This window comes from Chaetodon auriga, chromosome 24, assembly GCF_051107435.1.
Source record: "Chaetodon auriga isolate fChaAug3 chromosome 24, fChaAug3.hap1, whole genome shotgun sequence".
Lineage (NCBI taxonomy): Eukaryota > Metazoa > Chordata > Actinopteri > Chaetodontiformes > Chaetodontidae > Chaetodon > Chaetodon auriga.
In genome coordinates, this window is record NC_135097.1 from 11,611,048 (window position 1) to 11,622,708 (window position 11,661).

Here is an 11,661-nt window from a genome sequence, read left to right on the forward strand (position 1 = left end):
ACTTCAGACAATTTGCTTGAATCCACTTCAGCCCTCCTTCTTTCTGATCCCACAGCTGTGCCCGATCAGAGTGTCTTTCATATTGAGTTCCCACAGCATGGCATTACCTTGCCATCACATTTCTCCCAGTCAGAAAGACCATATTGAAGGTAAACACTGGCCCTATCCTTGAGAAAATGAAAAAGTCTGTTTGAGGGGTGGAAGGGACTCAGCTTCCTCTTCTGGGGGTAAACAGCTTCTGTAAAAATGACGGCCATTCCAGAGTTGTTTTATGTTCTAAGTGTCGTCGGTCCCAATGCCTGGAAATTTCTATAAGAAAGTGAATAAACCCAAACATAATTGAGCAACAAACGGCACTGCAAACGGTGCAAAGAGAAAGGAGTGTTTAATCTGCCCAATTCCCAATTAGACATTCACTCTGAATTAAATCAATACTTTGCAGCACCCCATGCTGCCCAGCTTAAAGATGTCTTATTTATCAAACAGTAAGGGAGAAGCCTTAGTCTTGTTTGTTTTCAATAGACCGTGTTCAGGTTGGACAGAAGCTATTCAAACGGACTGACCTCTATAATAAAATTAAAAAGAAAACCCGACACAAAAACACTGGAGGCAGATTCACCAGCCAAGAGGTGAAACTCATCTCATCTTCATCAGAGGGTCATGAAAAGTCCAAGCTTCAAATCAACCAGTACAGAACAGAGAAGGATCCACATTGGCTATACAGACAAATCAATAGTACCAGTATCACTGGAGCCCCAGCAGGCCTCACACGGCTGACCTCAGACCAGCAAGTACCTTCTAAAAATGCTCATCAAAAGCAGTGACATACTAGTGCAGAGCATGTGTAACATTTCAGAGATTTATTCATATATATAACTACATATATGAATACATGTGCTGGGCCTCTTCCTCCTAAACATGCACAGTAGTAAGCGGTTGGTTATGGACTTTGCAGCTGCTGAAATATTGATACACTGTAAGTGGACGAGCAGTGCAACACTGTCTGTCTCCGACTGCAAATGCCCTCTTGAAAGACAGCTTAATGAGAACGAGCGATTTACAGCTGCATATGGACTGTGGATGAACACTACAAAGTAGGGCCAGCTCTTCTTTTAGCAGTTGTTTCTTCAGGGCTGAATGTTCACTGTCTGTATGTAAGTATACTACGCAGACAGTGTGTTAGATTCTTTCTAGCCCCTCTGGCTCTCCAGCCTTGTTTCTGTCTTGCCTCCATGCCTTACTCTTGATGATCTTTTGCCTCTTTATTGACTGCTGCCTGCCTTTGTCCTTTGGCTGGATTTGCTGGATCTGTCTGCCATTCACTTGCCGACGAACCCTGATTACAGCCAAAGTAAAGACTGTCTTACCTTTAACTGCCTTGTCTGCTTCTCAGCCCAATTACTTCTACTTACAGCAGTTCTACAAGTGTTACACCCAAACAGGGATGTACAGCAACATCCTGACGGGGAGTTGTTCAAAAAATATTTAATGCAATACAAATGCAAATGTACATACAATCCTCTTCCTCCATTCCAATGAAAAAGGTACTTTAATGCTGTATTTCACTGGACCCGAAGATGCCTTGTACAAGCAAATTAATGCAATTGTTTTCATATACATACTGTAATTTAGCCTGTTGAAAAGACTCACGTGCTGCACACACAAGCTTGACCATATTACCAAACATAAATACAGCCTCCATGTAGAGTACACTAATTAGCCTATTAATGACAACCAATTAACAACAAAATGGTCGTGCAGAACAAGATTCAGGTAAACACACCGATCATCACTACTGAGTGCCTTGCCAACATTGTAATAACAAACAACTCAGATCATGTTCAGTCGTGCACAAAGACAGAAAGGTGGAGAGGGAAAAAGTGACAAGTTCTCCCTCAACTGATCCAGTCGTCTGTATTCTGACCTCATCGCTCCCTGCAAGAATAAACCAAGCACAGCACGGCAAAGACTGGAGGCTGAGGATAACAACCCCTCCCCCCAGGGAAACCAAGACTAGATCCTGCAGGCGGATGCTCAGAGCCTACAGGTGTGGGGTGGCGTTTATGAAAGTTAACAAGGCCCACAAATATTTCAGGTGAGCAGTGCAGCAGTAAGCATAACGGAGAAACGAGTAAGAAGATCACTGAGATATATATATGTTGCATCATAAATGAGCTGCAGTGCACACATGTTGACTGTCTGACATAGGTCAAGGTAGGTCTTGCAAGAAATGTTCAGAATTTATAACTAATTTTGACACTCATGTACAGATCCATGCTCTCAAGGATACAGAGTACAGTAACAGGCAAAGATGTATCAGCTATGCAGCAGATGATTATTGATTTTAACATACTCAGAGAGACAAATTCATACGTTGTGGCAAGAAATTTCACACACACACACACACACACACACACACAAAAAAAAAAAAAAAGATGACCATCAACACAAGGGTAATCATAAAGGCAACTTTCTGGCTCAATATAAGCCAAAAGCAAACCACCCAAACAAAACACCAGCCAGCATCAACAGAATGCTGTAAGGTCACGACACAAAACTCAACACGTAACATTAAGTAAATACACTCAAATGCATCTCAACAGCTGCTTCAACAGCACCATCTAACTGGCAACCAAACAAACATTAGCTTAGCCACCGCAAGCGCTCAATTCACAATAAACAGCGATGAAAACAAGTTTTCAAAACATAAGCAGCGACAGGATAGAAAAAAAGTAAAGAAGTCTTAGCTTTGAAAACAAAAACAAAAACAAACAGCCAGCACCGTCAAAGCACAGAGCCCAAACATCCTTTGATGACACGCATGTTAGCACTAGCAATCCTTACCTTGTTGAAGGCCACGGTGGTTCCTGAACGCATCTCGCTGGAGGAGAAAGTCACCTGCGGGCATCGTTTGGGACAGAAAAACTCCTCCGAAGCGCGAATACGGCGTCCAAAAGTGTCAACACAAACACGGTCACGGGACACCTCACGTGGTTACTCCTCCCAAACAGCCAAAGTCGGCTGAAAATGCACAACATTTCTAGCGAAGTACCGTTAGCTAGCGTCTACACCGCGAAGTACCAATCAAGAGCGCAACGGCCCAGCTGGCACGAGTGAAGAGGTGAGCGCAGGTGGGCAATCCGCCCAATCACAGAGGCGAGAGTGTGTCACCTGAGTCTGCCTGAGCCAGCGGTTATTTTTCACTTTGGTGCCAGAAAACTCTACTCTACCACTGAAAAGTAGAGTTCGTTAGAGACAAGAAGCGTGTTTGAGAGTATTTATTTATTTATTTCACTAAACCGTGATTGAAAATAAAAATAAAGCGCTTGATATTCTGAATTGTTAAATTAAGGTCAGCTCTGTTGTGCTTACCTATATTCAGCATATATTCAGCATTAGTTGCATGATAGCATTGTATTGGGGTTTAATTAAAGATTAATTTGTCTATCAACCTCCTCAAAGCCTCACGGGTTTATTGTGCAACTCTTAATTATACTTATTTCAAAGGCTATTTTGAGTACAACTGTGTTCATTTGAATAAAATTGCTGTCGCACCTCCAGGTAATGTCGCCTAAGACATGTTCTTCTTACATTTTAAAAAAAAAAAAAATGCATTGATAGAAAATGTTCATTTCATCATCCATTGATAGGTGATGGGCACCAGCCTGAGAATCTCACAGTTAACCACCCAAGAATAAAAGCAAACCTCAAAGATATGAGAGTGGTTCACAGGCAGTGGCTTCAATTCCCTGCCTTACTTTAGTTTGGGGTTTCGCTTTCTTTTGTTTGTCACAGCACGTCTGTGTGTGTGAGGGAGCCCATCTGTCTGTCTGCATGCCTGTCTAATTGTGTGAAAAGGAAGACATCCAGCCTCCCTTCCCCTTATTCTGAGCCTGCTCTGTTCTTTCATATTCTACCTGTGTGCAGTAATGAGGTTCACACAGTAACACCGAGAATTTAACCAGAAAATGTCTCTGCTTTCATCTGTGTGTCTGCCTGTGTGTAAAGGAGGCGGTGGAGCTTTGGAGTAGCCAGCTCCAGGTAAGGAGAACAAAAAGACATTTCTGCCCTGGGCTTTGGTTTAATACTTAGTCATCCTGACTCGTGTGCATCTATGTGTGTGTGTGTGTGTGTGTGTGTGTGTGTGTGTGTTTCCCAGTGCTGTGTACTGAAAGCAGTGGGTGCAATGTAAAGCTAACATTTTGGAAAGACGATACCAGACAGGACAAGTTGGCAAGGTAAATGTGCACACACACTTCCAGAAAAGAATGCACACATCAGCAGATGCATGCATGGACACAAATAGAGCACATGCAGGAATATAATGAGACAGGCTCGCAAAGTTTTTGAGAGAGAGAAACACAGACAGCAAGAACGGGGGAGGAAAATGGGGGGAAAGGCAGACAGCCTGCATAGTACACACTCCTGCAGAACAGCACAAAAGAAAGGGAGGGGGAAAGATGCACACTGAGGGGAGGTGTGGGTGTGTGTGTCTGTGTGGGTGAGAGATATAGACCGAACGACAGAGAAAGAGAGAAAAGAGAGTGATAGGTTCAGTGGGGAGCTGAGGACCACATACTCGCATGGCTAAAAGAGCCAGCCCACGCAAGCAAGAGAGCAAACAGAGAAGAGGAATTGGGACGCTAGAGTGACAGAGGCAAAAGACGCCAAAGAGTGGGAGGGGTGAGGAAGAGGACCACATGTTCACACCATGTCCCTGCTGCATATGGACACGGGAGGAAGAGGAAGGGAAGGGGAGGAAGCGGAGAGGAAGCGGGCGAGCTAACACCAACATGACAAAGATCATATGGAAAAAGGAAAGGGAGGGTGACGTGTGAGAAAGGGAAGTGGGAGTTGGAAGGGAGGTGAGACAGAGAGCGTATCAGCTGCAGGAGTGAAAAGGGGGGAGAGAGGGAGAGAGAGAGAAGGAGGAAGAGACAGAGGGGGGAGTGCAGAACTGCTGCAAGCGAGACAGACTGCATACTCATAACACATTATGGCTATTATTAGATGGAGAGGAGAGGTAGACTGGGGGGCCTGCGGGAGTAACAGAGAGAGGAGGAGGGAGAGGGAGAGGAGAGAAGTGGGGGTGGGTGAGGAGGAGGGTATTACCATCAGCAAGCTTACGGATGAGAACAAACGCATGAATGCCTGCATGGATACAAATATTCGATGGAGTGATACAATACAAGGAAAGAAATGAGAAGAGGGAAGAAAGGAAATGAGAAGAGAGGAGGAGAGCTGAGAGAGATGAAAGGAAAGGAGGGGAGAGAGGGCAAGGAGAGGAGAGGAAAGGAGAGGAAAGGAGAGGAAGGAATGAAAAAGGGAGGAAAGGAAAGGAAAGGAAAGGAAAAGGAAGGAAAAGGAAGGTAAAGCAACTTTTGGAGGAAGACAGGGATGGCAGTGAGGAGAGCAAGACAGGTGGGGGGGGGGGGGGGGGGGACGTTCAAGGAAAAAAAAAAAAACACTCTTGTAAACAAACCAGGGGAGCAAACTGTAGCAACAGACAGATGGGAGAGAAAGGAGGGAGAGATCAGTGTGTGTTATTTTGGGGCGAGCCAAAGCATGGCCAGTTATGTCACTTCAGATTTGTTATGTATTCCTCACTTTTTCACTCCCTGACTCCTCAGTCCTTCCCTCCTTCCTTCCACCTCATCCTTCGCTCCACTGACTTCAGCCCCACTCAGCAAGAGGCTCCACAGCAGGCTGCTGCTGCCGCTAGTCTTTGTATGTGTGTTTGTGTGTGTGTGTGTGTGTGTGTGTGGAGCTAAAAGTACGATTCTCCTTCCAACCCCCTTTTTTCCTCTCCATTGCCCCTCCTCGTCTCGCTCCTCTTTTGCAGAATTGACTGCTGTTCTGTGGCTCCGGACTAATTTTACTGCTACCTTGTGAAATGCTCTGAATGCTTTTTTGGTGCTGAGGAGGATGTGATAGTGGAAGGAGTTAAGAAAGCAGGAAAAATGTCTCCCTACTGTGCAACAGAATGTGTCTGAAAATCAGTTTGACAACATTTTCAACATGGCATTAAATTCAGGAACCATTTGTGTCCATTACTTATTTCCACCACAGTTGAAAGTCCCCCTCTGGAAATGGAAGAATATTCCCCTCTGCGTAACATCTTAATCTTAATGCAATTAATTCCTATTTTCATTAAAAGCTCTTTACTCTTTGCGGCTCTGCACTATAACTTACTGACACATATTCGGATCCCCCTGCTAACTTCTATAAATGACTTTATTCACAAAGGATACAGTAGGTGAGATTTTGACACGCACACACATACACTGTTATGGATCCAGGCCTGTAAAATGGGGCTTAATGTTACCAATTATAAGTGAGCTTTATTCATATAAACTTTTCCAAATGTCTGCTAATCCCTTTCGTCTTTTGGGTATTTCTGAGAAATCAGGAGCTGCAGCCTTGATGTGGAGTGCCGGTGGTTTTCTCGTCTTTGTGCTGGGTTTAATGTGAAGGGGTTTTCTTCAAGGCTGTGGAACTACTGCGCCACCAAGTGGTCAGAGGAGTCCAAGCTGGTGAAGACAAAAAAAAAACACAGCAAAATTTATTTTAGAAGTTGAGTTCTGCACAGTCACTTATCAATATTAGAAATTATTTAAATGCTAATTCTGGTGTAAATGTACGCCCATAGATACTCAATAGGAGGCAGGTCACGTCTGAAAATCATACATTTCCTCACTAATGTTCTGTCTTTCCACATTCAATCCCCTCCAGAAGCTTTTTCCTCCACCTGCCTCCAACAGTAAACAGGTTCCCTTTATTTGCCACCCACCCCCCCCCACCCTATTCTTCTCAGCCCAGGAGAAGACTGCTGGGCAAACAGCCACAGGTGCAGCCAGGAGACAACAAAGCCAGATCTGTGGAGGAACATCAAGCATCAGGAAGACTGTCAACACCGGCAGGTGATAGCGGTGAAAGGATGGGAAACAGACGTCCGCAAACAGACACAGACATCAGTGCCAACACAGCAAGAGGAAAGTGAGGGGGCTGTTTATGTTGCTGCCATGTTGGGTTGCAGGAAGACAGCTCTGCCACTGTTGGAACCAGTCAGGGAGCCTGCTGTGGTGGTGATGGTAATCCGATCAAATCAGTTCCCTTTTACTTATTTAACAGCTGACTCCAGTGTCAGCACCAACAACCTTACTTTCTCAACAAACAGTGTATGAGTACATCCAACAGGTTTCTGGTCCGGCTGAGGCCTGAAAACACACGAGAACATAATGAAGGGCTTTATAGTATTAAACTAATTAAAGATCCCTCCCAGGAAATGACTCCATTTTGAATACTAATTTGGCTGATATTTGGCATTTATTTGATAGCTGACTGATCCACAGCAGAAAAAAAATCCATGAACTGCTTACAGATTCTTAAAAGCACATCTACTCCTCCTCCCTCTTTGAAATATCCAGAAACTCTGAATGTTTAAAGTGTTTAAATGCTGAACGCAAGATGTTTTCCTGCTGAAGTGAAAAGTGCACGCTCAGCGTACATGATGTGGAAGTTTTCGAGTTTCCACATCACACTTACGTGAGCTGCATTTTGGAGCATCAGTCACAAAAATGTGGCTCGAACATAGGCACTTTAAAGTCGGACACTTGACTGCTTTAGACCTGACTGCACGTTATTCTGCACAGTGAAGGTCCAAAATCAAAGGGATATCAGAGCAAGGTATTTCTAAATGGAGGGCGGGATTTAACTTCACCTCATATCCTGAATATCTGGACCGAGACACAAGCAGTTAACACTCTGCTGTCCTCTAGCGTCTAACCTACTAGCCTGCACCATGAGATCAGCTGCAACCACTAGTTTCACTGTTAGTCCTATATAACAGCAAACAACTTCAATAAACATGACACAGTGCAGCTTTCTTCTTTGATTATTTATGCGACAGGTAGAAACAGTCAGGTGCAGTTTGCAGACGGTCCCCCGGGATGAGCAGAATCTTGTAAAATGCTGTACCCCCTGACTCTCGACACCACTGAGTCGACACGAGCTTTTGTTGGCATCTTTTGTTGTCAGTGCCTATAGACTGCAAATCAGATGACACATGCACGAGGAAGGCGAGCTCGGATGTACAGTGCAAGAGATAAACAGACACTCTAAATGCAGCTGACTGGTGCTTTGAACGCAATCCACGTCAAATAAGTTTAATGTGATGGAAGTCCTCCCTAAGCACACGCAGACAGACAAACTACCGACATGCCATCGCACAAACATGAATAATATATATATATATATATCATTGCCTGTCATACGCTGCCTGCAAATGGCACAGATGTTGTTATAACCTTTATTAATATTGTATGTGCAGCAGGCTAACCTGAGATTGATGCTTGACACTATATGAGACACCCAACGCAAGGACACACTGATCGCACACTACGGGCACAAATGTATTATGCAGCAGAGGAACTAACTGAGAAAGAGTGACCAAGAGCTGCGATAATGATAATGATAAACTCTATTTGTATGACACCTTTCCCACGAGATATGCCGCTCTCAGTGTTTTACAACAGGAAATTACATGCACCAAGTGCTTCACATAATAAAGACATAGCTGTAGTACCTAATAATCCTGATTAATTCTCACAACTGACTGAGACTTGAGCTAAAATTACCAGTTCACCCATCGACATGAGTGCACATTATTGGCCCCCGGTAATGTGGCCCTCGCCTTATTTTGTGCTTGCTAATAAGACATGAAAAATGAGCTACAGTGGCTTTCTTAAAGGTGATCGATGCTCCAGGGGTTCACATATTTTGCGCTTTGGGTGACTAGTCTGAAGCCAAAAAATTCTGGATCCTGCACTTCCCATAATGCAACTTGATAGTGTTGTCTGGAGAGGTCAGATAAACACATGAAAAAGAGCATCTGCTGTAAGAATTACATAGAAATATATTTATTTCCAATGATATCTTTAGAATTGTAAAGATATCATCTGGTTAAAAATCCCACAAGACCAAGCAGACCTGGTATCCCAAGCAGATTGACTTTATTTGTATCTTCCATGATAATTAATTGTCATCATCATCGTCAGGATCGCATCAGTTAACAGTGTTATTGCCACCGGCTCCATTACCTTCACCGTCATCATCCACCCAAATGAAATAATTACATTATCTTAAGCAGGCCAGTGACAACAGCTATAATCTGGTGTGATATTGACAATCTCATTATCAGTTACATATTAATTAGCTTAAATACTGAGGACATTTTGCTCGACGGTGCTTGAACAGAAAGCCCATTCCTGGCTTTACACATCACTGTGTAAGACAATAATGCATTGTATGTGACATTATTGTTTTATACTCCATAGAGGCTGCATGTACATAACAACTACATTGTGGTAACAATTCACTTGTTCGACAGCTCACAAGTAATCCAGCAGCATTAAATATTTAGCGAGATAGAAAATGAGCGTCCTGAAATGTGACGTGGTCGTCTCTTCTCGGGGGACTCTTGCTGCATTGACAAGCTGAGTTCTGCATGAATATAGCTTTTTAGAGCTTCACTGTCCAATGATGATACTCAACCAACAATCAGGCGACGCAGTACATGTTTGAGCAAGGTGTTCCTGCGTCTCGGACACTAATCGTGATCACATTTGAACTAGAGTCTGACCCTGACCCAGGTGGCGATACGCTGTCGCTTCAAGGATATGGGTCAATACACAGCTGTTCATTATTCCAGTGCAAAAAACAAGTAGCGGTGACACTGTATCACACAGATACAAGGCTCAGTACAGGTTCAGTACAGCTTTTGCACAAACTGCTCATTAAAAGCAAAAGCCTGCCTGTGGATAAGAACAGACTGCTGTTTTTTTGCTCTGAGGGAGACAAATTCACATTAAAGTGTCTGAGGTCAGAGGTCAAGAGGATACCCTGAATTCTGTTTCTGGTCAGTGGAAACTGCAATTTGAGTCCAATATCAACAGTGCTACAACAACTGCGTGTGAAACATAATCAATGGATCACAAATTTCCTTTGGTTACCTGATAGTTTGTAGTATCCACATTAGACGAACCGAACGTGTCTGAAACGGAAACTGGAAAATGCGGCTGGAATTCAAGTGAGTTCAAGTCAAACCAATTCTTAACATGTTTTTTTTTTTGTTTTGTTTTGTTTTTTTGTTTTTACAGTGTTCGACAAACTTGGTATGACAACTCGACTCACCCCATGACCACAAGAGAAACAGTAACAGTATTGACAACAATGCATCAGTTATAATCGCTAGAGCGTTTTATAAGACAGTCAAGTGATGTTGATAAAGAGGCGGAAAACAAGAGCAGAATGTTGTGCTGAAACTGGATGTGGGCTAAGTTTGGGCGCTAGAGAACGCTTTAGAGTGGTCTGAAATGTTGAACCACCTTCCTCTCTTGTTTTATTTGTAGTTTTGTGCCATATGGAGCAAAACAGCCAGACAGAGACTGATGCTGTGGAAATGGAGGCTTAGTCGCAAATTGCCTTTATCTAACAGCGCTGTCATTTCAATGACTGAAGCGCCCATTGCTTGTGGTTATAAGTTCAGAAAGCAACATATACAAGTCTGGCCACAAAGCAGGGATATGGGCAATATTGCTTCGCAACACATTCAGTCACAGTAAAAGTCAAATAATAAGAGCTTCGAAGATAAATGCACAATCAGATGGGGCTGCGCTGCTCTCTGAGGGTTTCCACTTCAGGGGTTTGTTGCACCTGTGCTCAGTGATGTCACAGCAGGCGCTTTTTAATGAGCTGCCGAAGACAATGACCTGGTTTGACATCACTGACCGGGCTGTGCGCACATGTGAAACCTGCTTCGGTCTCAGCCCACAGAGAGCAGGACAGCAGCTGTTTTCTACCGTGTCTCACACACTGATGGTTTACCCTCCAAATACAATACCACACTTATATATATAAGGCTTTGCTGCCACCTAGTGGACATAACCCCAGCTTGCCAGGTTTAACCACAGACATCACAATGTTGTAGACACATTCTGAGTGGATTTACACATGAGCTGCACCTCAGCCATTCAGTCAACGTAGAAAAGAAACAACACAAATGACACAATAGTGCATTTTGCCAATAAAAGATCACTTGATTTATCATTTCTGCTCTGGAGTAAACCCACCCTTTTGTCACCTAATGTAAATGTTGGGTCCACCAGTGCAGATTGTACTATTTGCACACTGTGTGGACTCGGTGCTGACGCCTGTACCAGCTGCTAATGACTATGTGCATGCGTTTAAGCACAGGCATTTTCTTTTTCTTTTTTTTTTTTTTGCTTTGGCATGTTAATGGATTTTTTATGTGTGAAAGGGAGCTCGTGTTGACACAGGAACGCAGCATTAACTGAAATCCTGAGCGAAAAAGTTGGCAACATCGAACACAAAGGCAACATAGCAGGACAGTTCCATGCTTGCAGCGTGGGTGTGCGTGCGCGCATGTTTGTGTTTGTGTGTGGGGCTGTTATGGGTACTGGATTGATGTCACTCTAGGCAAAAATAAGCTGCTATAATGGCTGCTTTACCACTGTGGCTAAACATGCAAGCGCGCATGAGTGTGTGTGTGTTTGTGTAAGACATCATGGGCACAAAGTTCTCTTGGCACACCTGAAGCGGCTGAGGACACACTTTTGACACACTCTGAGATAATAAAACACT